The sequence below is a fragment of the Prionailurus viverrinus genome, chromosome B1 (genome assembly GCF_022837055.1).
Source record: "Prionailurus viverrinus isolate Anna chromosome B1, UM_Priviv_1.0, whole genome shotgun sequence".
Lineage (NCBI taxonomy): Eukaryota > Metazoa > Chordata > Mammalia > Carnivora > Felidae > Prionailurus > Prionailurus viverrinus.
In genome coordinates, this window is record NC_062564.1 from 107,640,845 (window position 1) to 107,660,745 (window position 19,901).

Here is a 19,901-nt window from a genome sequence, read left to right on the forward strand (position 1 = left end):
CAAATATTATCCTGTATTCCATCTTTAAATTGTTATCTTTTACTTGTTCAGTTCCCTTCTTTTTGGATCTAAGACTTAAACATATTTGTGTAACACATTATGTGTAAACTATACCTTATATTTCTATAAGAGCATCACTTTCCTCTCTTTTAAAAATTGTCCATCTGTGTATGTCTTTCTGTGTGTGTTTGGGTGGAAGATCATTTTAAATTCTTCCTAAACTATGACTTAGCAATTCAGCTGTTTGCAGTGCTTTCGATTTTTTTTTGTTGTTGTTGTTGACAACCACATAGATTCTAAAACATTGACCAAGGACACAAGTATCAACTATGGTTCTTTCTCTTTCTCTCTCTCTCATGGTTAACAATGTGACGATGATTTCTGTGGTTTAATCTTTCCTTATTTCTTTTTAGCTTCCTCATATGATTCACCTCCTGTTTTCTTTTAATCAAAGATGTACAAAGCAGTCACTTGAGGAGCATTACCACTGAAGAATATGTTCTATGCTACAGAGATTCTGACTTTATTATAATTATAATTTGGCCACTGATATTTGTAAAACAAAAATTCCCCCAAAAGTTCTAATGTGCAGCCATTGAGAAATCCTGATCTGTTTTAATTTTTTGGTTACTTATACTTTGAGATTAATTTTTAAAATCCACAATTTGCTTGTAATTCACCTATGTTTTCATGTTTACTCAGATTGGATTAAGAAAAATTATTTTATACTTTTTATTTCATTACAGTTTATGAATATTATTTCATTTTAATTTATTTTTTAAATTACTTGAATTTTTTTCTTAACTACATTAGCTAAGTGTTGATTTTTCTATTGTTTTATATGAAGAGTCAGCTCTTTCATTCATTCAGTCATTTCATCAATTTTGTTTTCTACTTCATTTTTGTATATTTATATACATTCTTCTATTTTCTCTTAAATTAATGCTCTATTCCCTACTTAACTTTTTGAACTGGGTAATTATTAAGTTTATTTTCACCATCTTTTTCATAAATATATTTAGTTAATTTCTGGATATTTCTCTAAACATACTTTAGCTGTACCCCGTAGTTTCTGGTAAGTCAGGGTATTAGGATAAAGTCTGTTCCAAGATTGAAAGTTGATGAAAATAATGATTTGCCCTTTGTTAGATGCTGCTTTCCTTGGGCTCACTCTTCAATCAGCTCAAAGCATGCAAAGTTTTAAATCAGATAAAGATACAAGGATATGAATATGGTATCATGTTGGCCTTCAAATAGTCTCACAGGGATTCATGTGATAGTTGAGATTCTTGGCAGCTATCCCAGAGTGAAATATCTGCCCAATTAAAAGATTGGTGGGCCTGTTGCCCTTTATATTTGCAGATTTGTAGGAATGTCAAACAAGCTTACATTAAAGTATAGAGAATAATGTTTCTACTGAGTAACCCAGATATACTGGCAATATTATTCTAATATTCTGAAGTAATTCTGGGACAATCCTTCATTATCTTCTTATGGAGTATAAGATCTACATATTTTCTACTTATTCTATTAATATTTTCCAAGCTCAAACATGGCCATCACCTGCATAATAGTAAATGTCTTAATTGAATGTATCACTTAGAAAAAATACCTTAAGGACTCATATTTTAGACTTACCTACTTAGCATTGAACTTTGTCATTTGGTAAACTATTATGATTGAGAAGCAGAGGAAAGAATAGGAGATTTGAAGTAAAAAGATTAGAGTCCAGGTTTCAGATTTATTAATTAAGAAAATTAAAAAAATATATTCTAAAGAGTCTAATTCATAGATTTCTCATTTGTAAAAGGGTATAAGTAGAATTTTTTGAGAATTAAATGTGATAATGTATGAAATCAAACTTACAGAAAAGAATAGTTACTATAGTTGTTTTCATGATAATAACAATATTATATGTTTGCTAATTTCTAATGTTATAATATTTATCGATATAAGGTGAGAATTTTACGTTTTTTATTTTGATCAAGAGATTTGATCTATTTGAGCTAATTTACTCTCATTAAAAAATGTAAGAAATTTAAGAGTAATAAGTAAGAAAATATAGATAATTAAAGTACATATTTGTACATAGTAGATATCTAAACTTCTGGTCATGTTTGGTTTTGTAAGTTTGTTTTAATTATTTAACCAGCTGACTCTTGGTTGGTTTTTTACTTTGGAATAACTGCTGTGACATTTGAAGAAACAGAAGATTAAAATATAGCTATCTCATAGCAATTCTTCATTTATTTATGTGTAATAGTTCTTGTATTTGAGAAGTTTGAACTACATTTGAGAGTTATTAATAAGATTGGCATGGTTAATGTCATCCACAGCTGATTTCTATTAGGAAATGACCAGTTAAATTTTCATTTCAAATGGTTAACGGTATGTTCATTTTTTATTCTTTTCAAAAATATTTCTTTGATTATCTGTGTGTTTGCAAGAGCATTAACAATTTTTATTTGATTTAAATTAGTCTGAAATGTGCAAATGTACTATAATCAGTAGATTCAATTAACTCTTACTGATAATTTAACCTTGTGCAAACACTTTATCACAAAAGATAAGCAAAGGAAGAAATACAGCCTTGCGTTAAACGTGAGATTGACTTCACTTGGCAATTTTCACTTCACATTTATTTTACACCCATCCTCCTACTTTCCATATTGATGACACATCAAACTTAACGAAGTGGGTGGTTAGTGAACTCTACTTGGACTCTCAGATGAAGAACATGCTCAGTTTGCCTCATTAAGATTGCGTTCTGAATATAACAAGGCTGCTTACGTTTTTTTAAAAATCTTAGTGATAAACCAATCCACTGATTATTTTTTTTAAAGTTCAAGTAATACATTTTTAAATGAACATGCAAAAAATCTGACAAAATATTTCAGAGGTTCATAATTTTTACTTACATGATTAAGCTAACCTTAATTTAAGCTAGCTAATTTAGAATACTACTCAACTTTAGTGCAGCTAAAATGCAGAAATTATATTCAAAGTAAGGCTATATTCCCCAAATGGGTCATAAATTGATGAAATTTGGCCTATTATGACTATAATTAGGATGAAAATAATGAGACTTACTTGCTTTTTATTATTTACAGGTCATTTAAAATACAGTAGGATACCAAAGAGTTGGAATTTGCCTTAGGTAATTGGCATCAGTAAGGGAGTGAAAAATGTTTCACACAAGCACAGGTACAAGTAGCTACTGAAAAGTCTAATGAAGATATAAATAATCTTCATTGGTCTATATTAGTAAACAGCAAAGACATAACTTAGTAGGAATATACTTATATAATATGTATTATTATATTTTATTATATATATTTATTAAAGTTGGTGATAAATGCAGATTGTGTTTTGCTGAATTGTTAATAAATATATAAGTGGAAATGTCTTATAGGCAAATTAAAATTTCTGTATTATACTATAATGAAAGTGTCAGGAGGGGAATGTGGAGTTAAGATTAAATTATATTTTATTTTTGTATTAGAGAGATTTTACATTGATTAACTCTAGATGGACTTAACAGGTGACAGAGTATGGAATTATCCAGCCACTAAGCCCAGCTCATCACAGAGTATTATTAAACATTTGAGAACTTTCCAATTAAGTACAAAGAAAGAAAGAAAAGAAAGAACAACCTTACAGTAGGTAGCACAATTCTCTATTTAGCCCACTATTCTAAATGTTTAGATTTAAAGAAAAGAAACCATAATAAATACTTAACATAGGCCTAAATCATTAAATCGTTTTGATGTCTTGATTAACAGGATGAAATTAATTGTTGGTATGTTTCCTTTCATTTTTTATGACCAACATAAGATACATATATAGCCACACATGAACATACAAACACACATCACAAGTTGATGAAATGAAAACAACACAAATTTGGGGAGGAAGAAAAATTTTATATACTGAATGGACATCTAATTACATCTTATAAAACTCATATGAAAGTAGAAAGTGCAAGTTAATATTATGTTTGATACAACTTTCCAAAACTGAAATTAAAATTCTGGTTTTGACATTTAATTACAACACCTATAGTGCATTAGTTTTGCATTATTTTCCACACTCATCCAGTTTACTGTGTCTTTGCTCCTTGCCATTATGACCTGCCTAATTTACAATTCAAGCAACTACAAAACATTCCAGAATGTGCAACTGATGTCACTTTTACTGAGCTTGTCAGTCTGCAAAACATAGGTACTGTGATGTCATCTCAAAACAATTCCAGATATCCAATCATACAATTGAGGCTAGACTATGACAGCTTTATTTGGTTGTGAGCATAAAATCCAATTTTCCATTTTTTGAATGAAAAGTGAGTACTGATACAACCGCACCAAAAAACAATAAGAGACCTAGGAATAAACCTAACCAAAGAGGTTAAATACCTGTACTCTGAAAACTCTACAATAATGATGAAAGAAGATGAAGATGATACAAAGAAATACACATTCCATGGTCATGAATTGGACAAATATTGTTAAAATGTCTATACTACCCAAATCAGTCTACACATGTAATGCAATCCCTATCAAATTACCAACAGCATTTTTCACAGAACTAGAACAAACAATTCTAAAATTTGTATGAAACTACAAATAGCTAAAGCAATCTTGAAAAAAAAAGTTAAGCTGGAGGCATCATAATTCTGGACTTCAAATTATATTATAAAGCTGTAGTAATTAAAACAGTATGGCACTGACCCAAAAATAGACACATAGATCAATGTAACAGAATAGAAAATCCATAAATAAACTCACAACTCTATGGTCAATTAATATTTACAAGGCAGGAAAGAATATCCCATGGGAAAAAGACAGTCTCTTCAACAAATGATGTTGGGAAACTGGACAGCTACAGGCAAAAGAAAGAAACTGGACCCCTTTATCACACCACACACAAACATAAATTCAAGATAGAGTGTGGACCTAAATGTGAGTTCCGATACCAAAAAGATTCTAGAAGAGAATACAGGCAGTAACCTCTTTGACATCAAACATAGCAACTTCTTTCCAGATATGTCTCCTGAGACAAGAGAAACAAAAACAAAAACTATTGGGACTATGTCAAAACAAAAACTTCTTCACAATCAATGAAACTAAAAGGCAATCTACAGGGGCTCCTGGGAGGCTCAGTCAGTTAGGCATCCAACTTTGGCTCAGGTCATGATCTTTCAGTTCATGGGTTTGAGCCTGGCATCAGGCTCTGTGCTGACAGTGCAGAGCCTGCCTGGGATTTTCTATCTTGCTCTCTCTGACCCTCCCCCACTCATGCTTTCTCTGTCTCTCTCTCAAAATACATAAACTTTTATTAAAAAGGCAATCTACAAAATGGGAGAAGATATTTGCAAATGACATATCCAATAAAGGGATAGTATCCAAAATATATGAAGAATTTATACAACACCAAAAGAACAAATAATTCAATTAAAATTGGTCAGAAGCCCTCCCCCATTCATGCTCTGTCTCTCTCTGTCTGAAAAACAAATAAACGTTAAAAAAATTAAAAAATAATAATAATAAAATTGGTCAGAACTTGAACAGACATTTCTCCAAAAAAGGCATCTAGATGGCTAACAGACACAGGAAGAGATATTCAGCATCACTTATCATCAGGGAAATGCAAATCAAAAGTACAGTAAGATATTACCTCACACCTGTCAGAATGGTAAAATCAATAACACAAGAAACAACAGGTGTTGGTGAGGATGTGGAGTATAAGAAGCCCTCTTGTACAGTTGGCAGAAATGCAAACTGGTGCAGCCATTGTGGGAAACAGTATGGGAATTCCTCAAAAAAATGAAAATAGAACTACCATATGATTCAGGAATTCCACTAGTAGGTACATACCCAAAGAATACAAGAACACTAATTCAAGGGATATATTCACCCCTATTTTCATTATTATTATTTACAGTAGCCAAATTATGGAAGCAGCTCAAGTGTCCATCTATTGATGAATGGATAAAGAAGATGTGTGGGGGTGTTTGTGTGAATATGTGTATGTGTATGTATATGTATATGTATATATTTGTATAAATGTGTTATAAATATTATGTATGTATATATGTGAATATTATTCAGCTATAGAAAAGAAAGAAATCTTTCCATTTGCAATGACATAAATGGAGCTAGTGAGTATAATGCTAAGTGAAATAAGTCAGAGAAAGACAAATACCATATGATTTCACTTATGCAAATACCATATGATTTCACTTATGTGCAATTTAAGAAACCAAAAAACTCAGCGGGGGGAGGGGGGGAGAGAGAGACAAGTCAGGAAACAGACTCTTAATTTTAGAGGACAAACTGAAGGTTACCAGAGGGGAGGTGGGTGAGGGCATGGATTAGATAGGTGATGGCGATTAAGGAGTGCACTTGTTGTGATGAACACTGATGTATGGAATTGTGGAATAATTATACTGTATACCTGAAACTGATATAACACTGTATATTAACTAACTGGAATTAAAATAAAAGCTTTAAAAAAAGAATAGTGAGTAATACACTTGTAGAGTGATGAGTCATCTAAAGAAGGGATGACATATTCTAACATACTGGTAGGGGAAACACTGTCATAAAAGGTCTGTTTCTATTTACCTTTTATCATAAAATCAAAGCAAATAGACTGAATTTTTGTGTGTGAAATCATCATTAACATGGACCATGGGCAGCTTGCTTGTTTTCTCTACGATACTAAAGTGAAAATAGAGATATGTTCATATTTATTTATTCGTATACTGGGTGAACATCTGTTAAGGTAATGGTAACAGTTCTCTTTGCAAATTATGCAAACCATTTTCTGATGTTCAAATTAGTTTATTTTTGGCAATGTCATCATGAAATTAAGTGATACGGAGCTGTTCCAGCTTTTGGTTAAATCCTACCGGAACTGTAGGATGCATCTAAAAGTAAGAGTTTGGACCTTAATTGGGTGGTGTGGGTGATGTGGTTTCATAGGAAATCAATTACTAATCTCTATTTTACCCTGTGTAATACCTACATTTATTGGAATTGTTTTCAAGATTTTTAAAAAGTGTTCTTTGTTTGTTTTTAATGCAGGGCAATAAAAGATTTATGTCCTGAAAACTAAAGTTTGCAAAATGTCCGCAAGTGCAAAGAATGTGCTGAATTTATTTTTGACAAGAAAAATGGCTTAATATTCTTAACATACCTTTCTCACAAATCCCTTTATACAGAATGCATCAATCCATGAATGTCACTTTTGTCACAGACATCATTGGTATTCCTTCTAGTAGCTCGATAACTATATAGACACTAAAGTAGGTTCTCTGATAGCCTACAAGAACAGGAGAACTGAAAGCTTTCCTATATTCATTTCCTTAGCTCATCCCAGAGTTATTGCTTTTCCGAGTATTTACCATCAAATAATTCTTGACAATGTTATAAAATGAACCAATAAGAACTGCACTCTTTCAAGGAAAAATTTAGGACCACACTTGTGAGAAAAAGTTTAGAGAAATGTATGTGAAAGGTACCAATGCCAACAAAAAAAAGTTTAAGTTTCTACTATATCAGTTTGTAGGTTTTATCTTGAACTAATACATTTGTAAGTGAGTACAGATAAAATGATTCTGGTTATGCAACGGATATTATTTTTATTTGTTTGTTTCCAGTTTTTATTTAAATTCTAGTTAATTAACATATAGTTTAATTTTGGTGTCCGGAGTAGTATTTAGTGACTCATCACTTACATATAACATCCAGTGTTCCTTGAACAAGTGTCCTTCTTAATACCCATCACCCATTTAGCTCATCACCCACCCACCTCCCTCAATCAGCCCTCAGCTTGTTCTCTATACTTAAGAGTCTCCAGAGGGCACATGGATGGTTCAGTCACTTAAGCATCAGACCTTGGCTCAGGTCATGATCTTGGGGTCCATAAGATCAAGCACCCTGTCAGGCTCTGTGCTGACAGCTTGGAGCCTGTGTCCTGCTTCAGATTCTGTATCTTCCTCTCTCTTTGCCCTTCCCTGCTCTCTCTCGCTCTGTCTCTCAAAAATAAACAAACATTAAAAAAAAAGAGTCTCTCATGGTTGTCTCCTCTTTTTTTCCCTTTCCCCTATATTCATCTGTTTCTTAAATGTCTTAAATTCCATGAATGAAATTATATGATATTTTTCTTTCTCTGACTGACTTGTTTCACTTACCACAATACACTCTAGCTCCATCCATGTCATTGCAAATGGCAAGATTTAATTCTTTTTGATGGCTGATCAATATTTTATTATATATGTATTATATGTTATATATATATGTATTATATGTATATATGTATATATGTATATATGTATATATATTATATATGTATTATATGTATATATATATAAACATACACCACATTTTGTTTATCCATTCATCAGTCAATAGACATTTGGGCTCTTTCCATAATTTGGCTATTTTTGATAATGCTGCTATAAATATTGGTGTGCATATGTCCAAAAGGAAATTATTTTTAAAAGTCAGTTTGTCATTGGGCATCTGGGTGGCTCAGTCAAGTGTCCAACTCTTGATTTCAGCTCAGGTCATGATCTCATGGTCCGTGGATACAAACCCCGTGGGATTGTCTCTCCCTCTCTTTCTCTGTCCCTATCCTGCTCATGCTCTCTCTCTCTCTCTCTCAAAAATAAATAAATAACATTTTTAAAAAGTCAGTTTGTCTTCTTCCCAAATGAGTTCTTTCTCACAACTAACTATATTGCCATACAATTTGATAGAATAATGAGCCTATTTAATATTTGCTATTACAAAATAAGATATACGTGAGCATCATTTTTTTTTACGTTTATTTTTTTCATTTTATTTTTTGACCCCTTTTATGCATTTTTCCCAACCCTCATTCTGGCAACTAACAATCTATTCTCTGTATCAGGAAGCTTGGGGTTTTGTTTGTTTTGTTTTTATTTTAAACAATTTTTAAATACATTATTTTGTTTTAATATGTTTTAGATTCTATATTCATATAGTATTTGTTTTTCTCTCTGGCTTATTTCATATAGCATAATGCTCTCAAGGTCCATCAATGTTGCAAATGGCAAGATTTCATTCTTTTTGTGACTGAATAATATCCAGTGTGTGTGTGTGTGTGTGTGTGTGTGTGTAGACACATCACATTTTTTATCCACTCATCCATTGATTGACACTTTGGTTGTTTTCATATCTTGGCTATTGTAAACAATGCTGCAGTGAAAATGGAAGTGCATATAGCTTTTTGAGTTTGTGTTTTTGTTTTCTTGGATAAATCATCATAAGTGGAATTGGCGAATTAGATTGCAGTTCTATTTTTCATTTCCTGAGGTCATACTGTTTTCCATAGAGGGTATACCAATTTACATTTACACCAGCCATGCATAAGGATTCCCTTTTCTCCATATCCTCACCAACACTTAATTCCCCTCTTTGCTAATAGCCATTCTATTAGGTGTGAGCTGGTATCTCCTTGTGGCTTTTATTTGCATTTACCTGATGATTAGTTATGTTGAGCATCTCTTCATATACTTGTTGGTCATCTGTACACCTTTTGGAAAAACTGTCTGTTCAGTTCATATTGTTAGGGGGTTTATTTGGCTATTGGGTTGTATGAGTTCTTTATATATTTGGGGTATTAACCCCTTACTAGATATATGATTTGCAAATATATGATATACTAGATATGTGATTTGCAAAAATCAGTAGGTTACCTTTTCATTTTGTTGATGGTTTTCTTTAGTATGCAAAAGCTTTTTAGTCTGATGTAGTCCCATTTATTTATTTTTCCTTTTGTTGCTTTTGCATTTATGTCAGATTAAAAAAATTATCACCAAGACTTATGTCAAGTTGCTTACCACCTATGTTTTCTTCTAGGAGTGTTAGGGTTTCAGATCTTTTTTCAAATATTTAATTCATAAGTTAATTTTTGTGTTTGGTATATATAGTGATCCAGTTTTGCTCATTTTGTGTACTTGTCTAGTCTTTCCAACACCATTTATTGGAGAACCTGTTTTTTCCTAGTGTATATTGTTTTCTCCTTTGTCATAAATTAATATAATTGATCATGTAAGTGTGGGTTTCTTTATAGTCTGTCTAGTCTGTTCCATTAATCTATGTGTCAGTTTTTATGCCATACCATACTGTTTTAATTACTGTAATTTGTAATATAGTTTGAAATCAGGAAGCATGAAACCTCCAGCTTTGTTCTTCTTTCCCAAGATTGCTTTATTTTGAGATTTGTGGGGTTCCCTACAAATTCTATTATTTATTTATTTGAAAACTGCTATCGGAATTTTGATAAGGATTGAATTGAATCTGTAGATTGCTTTGGGTGGTATAAACATTTTAACAATATTGATTCTTCCATCCATGAGCACATATCTTTTCATCTATTTATGTCTTTTCAATCTCTTTCATTAATATAGTTTTTAATGTACAGGTCCTGCACTCACTTGGTTAAATTTATTCCTAGGTAATTTAATCTTTTCATGCAATTGAAAATGGCATTTTTTTCTTAATTTCTCTTTCTGGTAGTTTGTTATTAGTTCATAGAAACACAACAGACTTTTGTGTATTGATTTTGTATCTTGCACTCTTAATTTATTCTGTTTTCTGATGGAGTGCTTTGGGTTTTCTACATACAAAATCATGTCATCTGTAGATAATGACAGTTATTTCTTCCTTTCCAATTTGAATGGCTGAGCATTACTTTTTGTTACCATTCTTGCAAGATACAATTCTTATCTGAATCAGAATATGCTGTTATCTGTGGTTATATATTGGTATAAGTAATTGTAAGATAAACATATTCATTTCGTAGGACTTCCATAACAAATTACAACCAACTGGTAGCTTAAAACAACAATGTATTCTTTCACCGTTCTGGGGGATAGAAGTCTAAACTCAAGTTGTGGACATGGATCTGCAACCTTGGAGACTCTGGATAAAATTCTCCCTTACCTCATACTAGCTCCCAATGCCAGCTATCAATCCCGGTGTTCCTTGGCTTGCAACTGCAACATTCTAATCTCTGTCTCTTTTGAGCATCATGTTATTCTAGGTGTCTCTGTGTCTAAATTTCCCTTTAGTCTTAAGGACAGAAGTCACATTGGGTTTTAAAACCTACCCTAATGACATCATCTTAACATGATTATATCTATAAAGACCTTATTTCCCAACAGGGTCAAATTCACAAGTACTGGGGGCTATAACCTCAAAATATTTGTTTCTAGGGCACAATTCAACCCATAACAATAAGTTTCATGATAGGCCAATGCTGTGTGATGACAGCCATTCGGGTTGCATATGTAGCAATCTGATCAGAGATATATGTTAGCAGGCAGAATTTTCTAGCAACTCAGCTGAGGGTCACAAATAATAATTTCAAACTTTGTGTGAGAGAAAGACAAGATAGATGCAGGCTCCCAATCTTACTGGGGCTCTATTGAAACATGGATCCTGTAACATCCATAAACAGAATGTGCTTTCTAGGTGAGATTAAAAATTCAAGGATTAGACTGCCAGCAATAATCAAGGATCTAGCTTAACATAATTTAAGGGGTGCATTGGTGGCACAGTCTGATGTGCATCAGTCTCTTGATTTTGGCTCAGGTCATGATCCCAGGGTTGTGGAAATAAGGCCCGCATTGGGTTCCACACTGAGCTTGGCACCTGCTTCAGATTCTCTGTCTATCTCCCTCTGACTCTCCTCCTTGCACTCTCTCTCTCTAAAGACAAACAAACAGATAAGCATAATTTAAGAACAGAATTTCTGGGGCACCTGGGTGGCTGAGTCCGTTAAGTGTCCAACTCTTGATTTTGGCTTAGATCATGATCCCAGGGGTTTGGGGATCAGCCCCATGTTGGCTTCCATGGGGATTCCTTTTCTCCTCTCTCTCTCTCTCCCTCTGCCCCCTCTCCCCTGCATGCCTGCTCTCTCTCCAAAATAAATAAATAAACTTTAAAAAATAAGTAAATAAAAGTTTAAAAAAAAAGAACAGAATTTCTTCTGCATGATATTAGGATAGGTAAGACACTAAAAGAAGTGTGATCTGAAGTTTGGGAATCAGATGGAATTTCAGAGGGGAGAGGAGAACTGCAAGTTAGAAACTGGGTATTAAAAAGCACACACCAAGTGTGCGTGGGTGGCTCAACAGGTTAAGCATCTGCCCTCTGCTCAGGTCATTATCTCATGGTTTGTGAGTTTGAGCCCTGTGTCGGGCTCTGTGTGGACCGCTCAGAACCTAGAGCCTGCTTTGGATTCTGTGTCTCCCTCTCTCTCTGCCCCTTCCCTGCCCTCTCTCTCTCTCTCGATCTCTCTCTCTCAAAAATAAATAAGCATTTAAAAAAAGCACACACTAGTATATTTTCTAGCATTATTATTTATTTATTATTATATCTGACTTGGTCATGTATGTCTTAAGTCCTAAAATTTCAACAGATTGCCTTGTTTTATAATATTTTTATGTTGAAATCTTTAAAGGTAAATTAATCATCAATAATAATACACAGTTGTTTATAAAAATAAGAAAACTAACCATTTAAAACAGGAGTGCTCTCTGACAAGTTCAGCATTTTTTTCTGATCAAATAATATTTAGGTTAACTCCACTGCACATTTCTTCTATTTTCTCTAATTGGGCAGAAGTCTCTGCTATGTCATTAGGTACTTAACTACATGGTTAAATTAAGAGTGTGAAATAAAGCTTCACCCATTTCTACAAATTCAGTTTTTAATTACATTAACTTATTAATTGCATTTGCCCATCACATATGTAATATGTTAGTTCACATTTATAATTTTGCATTATGCATATAATGGGCTTTTATAAGAATATTTTCTTTTTAGTTGTGAGAATAAAGTTATTGGAATTAATCGTTATTAAAATTCATGAGTACTCATCTGATAACTAGTAATGAATATTAAAAGTATTTAGCCAGGCAACTTAAAAAGATATTCTATCTATTTTGACTTTGTTAGTGCTCATAACAACCATATGGATTAGCTAATATTAACCTCCTCATTTATAAGATGAGAGAATAGATGTTTATGTTTCTGAACACCTTAGAAGAGGTGTGTCCTCACACCTTAGAGTAAAACACCAATATTGTTTGAGGATGTTTTAAGGCACAGTGAAGGTTACAAAAGAAGTAGTTTTGGACAAATGCCTAGTAGTGCAATTGCTGGGTCATAGGGTAGTTCTATTTTTAGTTTTTTGAGGAACTTCCATACTGTTTTCCAGAGTGGCTGCACCAGCTTGCATTCCCACCAACAATGCAAAAGAGATCCTCTTTCTCCGCATCCTCACCAACATCTGTTGTTGCCTGAGTTGTTAATGTTAGCCACTCGTATGAGGACTTTAAGAGACAAAACAGATAAACATAAGAGAAGAGAAACAAAAATAATATAAAAACAGGGAGGGGGACAAAACCTAAGAGACTCTTAAATATGGAGAACAAACAGAGGGTTACTGGAGGGGTTGTGGGAGGGGGGATGGGCTAAATGGGTAAGGGGCACTAAGGAATCTACTCCTGAAATCATTGTTGCACTATATGCTAACTAATTTGGATGTAAATTTTAAAATATTAAATTAAAAAAAAAGTAGCTTTGAAGGAAATCCAAGTTTATTGAAAGTCAAGATGGATATAATACCATTGTGTAGAGACTAAGAGTGTGGGCAGATTTATTTATGATAGAATGGTGGCCCCATTTTCCACCATGTTACAGGTTCTGGGAATGTTAGCAGCTAAGTGATGAATTCAGGGTTCAGTATTATAGAGCACTATGAGACAGAGAAGAACAGGAAAAAATATAGCCTCTAATAGCCTGCTTTTTTAGTAGAAACAAAGACAACATGTATGTAGGATTATATCTAACTGGTGACCTATCTACCCTAAGTTTCCAAATATGCTGTGACAAGTGTTAAATACTGAAGCATCTTTTATGCCTTTGAATTTTAAATATTCACATAATTTTCCCTTACTCTAGCCTAGTTTCTTAAAGTTTTGAAAAACATGTATACGTGTGTGCATATCTGTGCCAGTCAGTTTATATCATTCTAAAGAATTTTCATTCCTTCCTGTGTCAGAACTTATAGAGTGAGTAATATATCATCTTTATAAATTTGATGGTCACAAAAAAAATTAAAAATACCAGGAAATAATTTAAAAAGGGAGTGATGGGCAAAGATTTTCTCTACAAACTTGAAGTGTTTCTCTAACTTTTTTTAAATGCTTATTTATTTTTGAGAGAGAGAGAGAGCACAAGACAGGCGCAGAGAGAGAGGGAGACACAGGATCTTAAGGGCACTCTGCACTGACAGCAGAAAGCCGGATGTGGGGCTCGAACCCAGGAAACTTTAGACCATGACTGGAGCCGAAGGCAGAGGCTTAACCAACTAAGCTACCCAGCACCCCCAAATTTGAAGTGTTTTTAAGGCTATTTCATTAAAGTCATCTTCTCCCTTATATATCATACATAGGTTTACAAATGCCTATGAAAGAAAATAAATTATGCTATCTTAATAATGTACTTGTGCATTAAGTTTCGTTTTGATTCATAAAGATAGCAAGATGTTAATTATTATTTTTACATTTCATTCTGGTTGTATCTAATTTTTAAACAAACTTGGTGAACCCTGCCATATGTTATTCCTACATGAGGTCTCCTTTTGACAGGTCTTGCTGTTTGTAGAGAAGGTGAATTTATTGAATATTAGCCAAAATGAAATATGTTGCAAAGTATGAAGTGCAAACATTACAGTTCTTTTAAAAATATTTTTCTAAAAACATTTGGATTAAAAACTTGTATTATTTATGGCATCATGTCTTTCTTTCTCTAATTTGAATAGTTTGACATCAATGAAATCTAAATATTTGGAGAATATTATCCTTACCCATTCCTGTACTTAGTCAGTATTGACAGCAAAGTTACAGCTGCTTTCAAAAAATACCCCAAAGCAACATTTGAAGGAAAAAAGCCATAATTTTGCCTTATGATATGAGGGTAGAATATGACACTCATAAAATATAATCCTCTAAGTCAGTTGGGATCAGTCAAGAGAAGAGATACCAATATATATAAATGTATTTTTAAATAAGAAAAGTTTTCAAGGGACTAAGATTTTACACATTTGTGGGAGAAGCTTAGATAATAAAGACACCAAAAGGGAGGAATTAGAGAAAAACCCTCTGGAGCAGAGACTTGTGGAAGCCAGCCGTGTCTGGATTTTGGATGGGCCTGAAGAGAGGCCTATGTAAGTCTGTTGTCCCTTGTCACGGATGTTTCTATGACTTTGCATCCAAACATCTGAGGGCAGCCCAGGCTTGCAGTTGGTTAGCAGTGACCAAGTTTGGAAAGAGCTCAATGCACAGCAGGAAAGGAGAGGACAAAGGAACCTGCTGGATGTCCTCCTTCAAGGGCTCTAACCACAGTGACCTTCAGAAAGTAACACCTACAGCTCAACTTCCTCCTCCAAAGTTTTCTGAATTATTTTTCTTTGGAGTCCTATAGGCAAAGGTGTTCTCTGAAATGTAGTGTTATCATTTCAGATTCTTTTATTTTTTTTTTAAGGATGATGGTGATGATGATGATGACGATATGATTGTTTCTGCCATTGTATAACTCCATTAAAAGAGAAAATAACATGAATTAACATAAACACTGTGAAGAGCTAAAATATATATTAATTTTACACTGCCTGGTTGCAATATATTATTCTGTTTCAGTATTTGAAGACGCTCAAGTATCAGACAAGTGTTTTGGATTTTGAACATATCAATTAGGTGTTTTCAGTTTTATTCTTTAACTTATTGCTATTTCTTCCAGTTTCCATGAAATGTATTTGATAATTTATAGGCAGTGTCACTCCTCTTCTCCTCAGAATTGGGGAAATCAGAAACAGAACTATTCATTTCATTATGGGTGAGAGCTATTCATTTCATTTATCCAAAAATCAACGTGAATCATCCTTAGGGAAGTATTAGAGCTGTATATAAATACACCTAGCTATGACCCCCATTTCCTGTAGATATTACAGAGAAGAAAATACATACACAGTGCTCACAAATACATTCCTAATAAAATGACAGTAGACAAAATTATTACATGAATTGGAACACGAACAGTTTAGAAAAATGACCACATAATTTAGTGAAACTATGCTATTAAGTTACCATTAATTTTTGAGTTGCTGCCTTTCATTCTTTCTTTTGTTTTGTGTTTTTTTTTTTAACATGTGGTAAATATAAAGCATCAGTTTTTCTGTATATATAGAAATATATATATATATATTTTTTCTGTAAATATAAAGCATTCAGTTTCAAGGGAGAAGACAGTTCCTCCCTTATTTTAAAGCAGTTTCCAGATTCAATTGTAATTTTCTAACAGCTTATTTATTAATATATTATAAATATTTACCCAATATTCTTGTATTTTTAGTTAAGCCTGTGGAAGAACTTTCTTCTCCTGTGCATAAATTGTTTTTATTTTTTTTAAGTTTATCTATTTATTTTTAGAGAGAGACGAGGGAACAGCAGAGAGAGGGAGAGAATCCCAAGTAGGCTCTATGCTGTCAGCACGGAGCCCAACATGGGGTTGGAACCTATAAAAAGTGAGATCATGACCCGAGCCAAAACCAAGAGTCAGAGGCGTAGCCAAGTGGGCTGCCCAGAAGCCCCTTCATTTTAGTTTGTATCAGCATATTTCAACAATTTAGCCATACTTAGCCTTCAACATACCTATGTGGTCTATAACCAAATGTATAGCATTTCAAACTTTTTTTCCCAGACTTCCTTTTTTTCTCACATTACACTGTATATTAGCTCATCATGGATAACCCAATAAGATCAAAGACAGTTTCTATTTGAACTAATTAACTCATTTTTTAAAAAAAAGACAAAATAATGACTTTATAATAGTAATTAGATAGGGCCCAGAATAATAGTTATGATAATGCTAAATGTTACCTACCAATAGAAAGTTATGTTTTTTCCAACAAAATAGAATACTAGATTTTTATTATTTTCTGTTGTAAACTCTAAAACAGTGCTTCTGATAAAAAGCCAGCATTCCTATGATTGGTGATTCATCAAGAATCATAAATTCAAGGGGCACCTGTCTGACTCAGTCATTTAAGCATCTGAGTTTGGCTCAGGTCATGATCTCTCAGTTCAGGAGTTCGAGCCCCGCGTTGGGCCCTGTGCTGACAGCTCAGAACCTGCAACCTGCTTCAGATTCTGTACCTCCATCTGTCTTAGTCCCTCCCCCACTTGTGCTCTGTCTCTCTTTCTCTCTCAAAAATAAATAAACATTTAAAATTTTTTTTAAAAAAATCATAAATTCATCCATTATGCATTGTAATTCACAAAGCACTAGATCCTTCTAATGTGTGGCTTGGCCATCCCAAGATGGCTTTACTCATCTATTCCTATATAAAAATAAAAAGAGGGGCGCCTGGGTGGCGCAGTCGGTTAAGCGTCCGACTTCAGCCAGGTCACGATCTCACAGTCCGTGTGTTCGAGCCCCGCGTCAGGCTCTGGGCTGATGGCTCAGAGCCTGGAGCCTGTTTCCGATTCTGTGTCTCCGTCTCTCTCTGCCCCTCCCCCGTTCATGCTCTGTCTCTCTCTGTCCCAAAAATAAATAAATGTTGAAAAAAAAAATTAAAAAAAAAATACAAATAAAAAGAGCGGGGCGCCTGGGTGGCGCAGTCGGTTAAGTGTCCGACTTCAGCCAGGTCACGATCTCACAGTCCGTGAGTTCGAGCCCCGCGTCAGTCTCTGGGCTGATGGCTCAGAGCCTGGAGCCTGTTTCCGATTCTGTGTCTCCCTCTCTGCCCCTCCCCCATTCATGCTCTGTCTCTCTCTGTCCCAAAAATAAATAAACGTTTAAAAAAATTAAAAATAAAAAGAGCATAGAGATTTAGATGTGATGTGCTTTAAAGAGTCTTTCATCACATTGGATTTAAAACAGTCATGTGGCCATGTGTAAATTACCAGGAGCCTGGAAAACTCAGTTTGACTGTAAGACTAGCCAGTCTCTTTCAAACAAAGTAAGCTATTGGAAAATTTTATTGAGACTTATTTTAGGGAACTATTTTGCCTCAGAAAAAAGAATCAATTGGGAGTAAGAGTATTTCAGCATTTGCTACAACATATGTCTTTTTCTCACTCTTATATGTCACGTGCTTCCTGGTTGACTTATGATACTGTGGAAATATTCAAGGTCTAAGAGCTGTGTACTCTTTACCCTATTTCCTGGAATGGTACATCTTGCAGAGTATAGTTCAATATCACAACCATGATATTGACATTGACACAATAAAGATAATAAACTAAGGAGATATATTGTGTTTGAATTATCAGAATGGCAGGAAATGGTGATAGGAGACCAAGGAGGTGAATCCTGAAATCCCTGTATAAATTCTCCTTAAAATGATAACTGACTACAATACTTACCTGCACAGGAGTAAGTGGACACTCCAAGGAACACAAATAAAACCAAGAAATGTGATATTTAAAAGTTGAGTAAATATTTCAGGAGCTCCTTAGTGCTACAGAAGTCAAGTTTTTTTTAATAAATTAGAATATCTAGATGTGTCAACTAAATGCAATATGTGATCCTGTTAAGAGACAAAGATAATAAAATGAAAAAATCTAGAATATTTTTTGTTGACATTCAAGAAATTATGAAGGAATGACTGGGGTAGAAAAATATTTACAAATATAATGACTGGGAATTTTCTGATGTTAATGATACAGCTAAAATCAGGAAGCTCATGAACTACAGGAATATAAATAAAATCATATTGAGGAACATAATAATAAAACTTTAAAATATCAAAGTAAAGATCAAACTCTTGAGGCAGCCAGGGAAAAAGGGGAGGTTACCTTCTAAGAGAGACAACAGATGAAAAAAATATGTCTCAGAAAAATGCAGAACAAAAGACAATGGGATATTATTTTCAAAGACCTTAAAGAAAATCCATGCCAATTTATAATTTTGTGTCCCTGGGGTGCCTGGGTGGCTCAGTCGATTAGGCGTCCGACTTCAGCTCAGGTCATGATCTCACACTCCATGAGTTCGAGCCCTGCGTGGGGCTCTGTGCTGACAGCTCAGAGCCTGGAGCCTCCTTTGGATTCTGTGTCTCCCCCTCTCTCTGCCTCTCCCCTGCTCATGCTCTGTCTCTCTCTGTCTCAAAAATAAATAAATAAAACATTAAAAAAATTATAATTTTGTGTCCCTAGATAGCATCTTTTAAGAATGAAACAATACTGAAAGAATTTTACCAGAATAGTGCTAGACCTGCAAAATATAAAAAAATTCTCCAGAAAAATAGAAAATAAACTCAAAAGGAAACTCACTTTGGATGAAGGAATTAAGAAAAATAGACTAAATACGAGGGTAAATCTAAATAAATACTGAGATATAAAACACTGGTATCTTAGGGAATTTAAAATATATACAGGTTTCAAATACTTAGCAACACTAGCATGTAAGCCAGATAAGCAGAAGGTAGTTAAAATGTTAGAAAGTCCTCGCAATTTTACTGGTAGGTGAAGAATACTAGTTTCCATTATGAACATAAACTTTAAAAATAATGAAAAGGGTTTAGGTGCACCTGGGTGGTTCCATCAGTTAAGCATTCGACTTGATTTTGGTTCAGGTCATGATATCACTGTTTGTGAGATCAAGCCCTCCTTCTGGCTTTGTGCCCACATCATGGAGCCTGGTTGGGATTCTCTCTCTCCCTCTTTCTCTGCTCCTTCCCTGCTCGTGCACGTGTGCACTTGCTCTCTCTCTCTCTCTTTTAATAAATAAACATTAAAAAAATAAATTAAGGGGCGCCTGGGTGGCTCAGTCGGTTAAGCAACTGACTCGATTTCAGCTGAG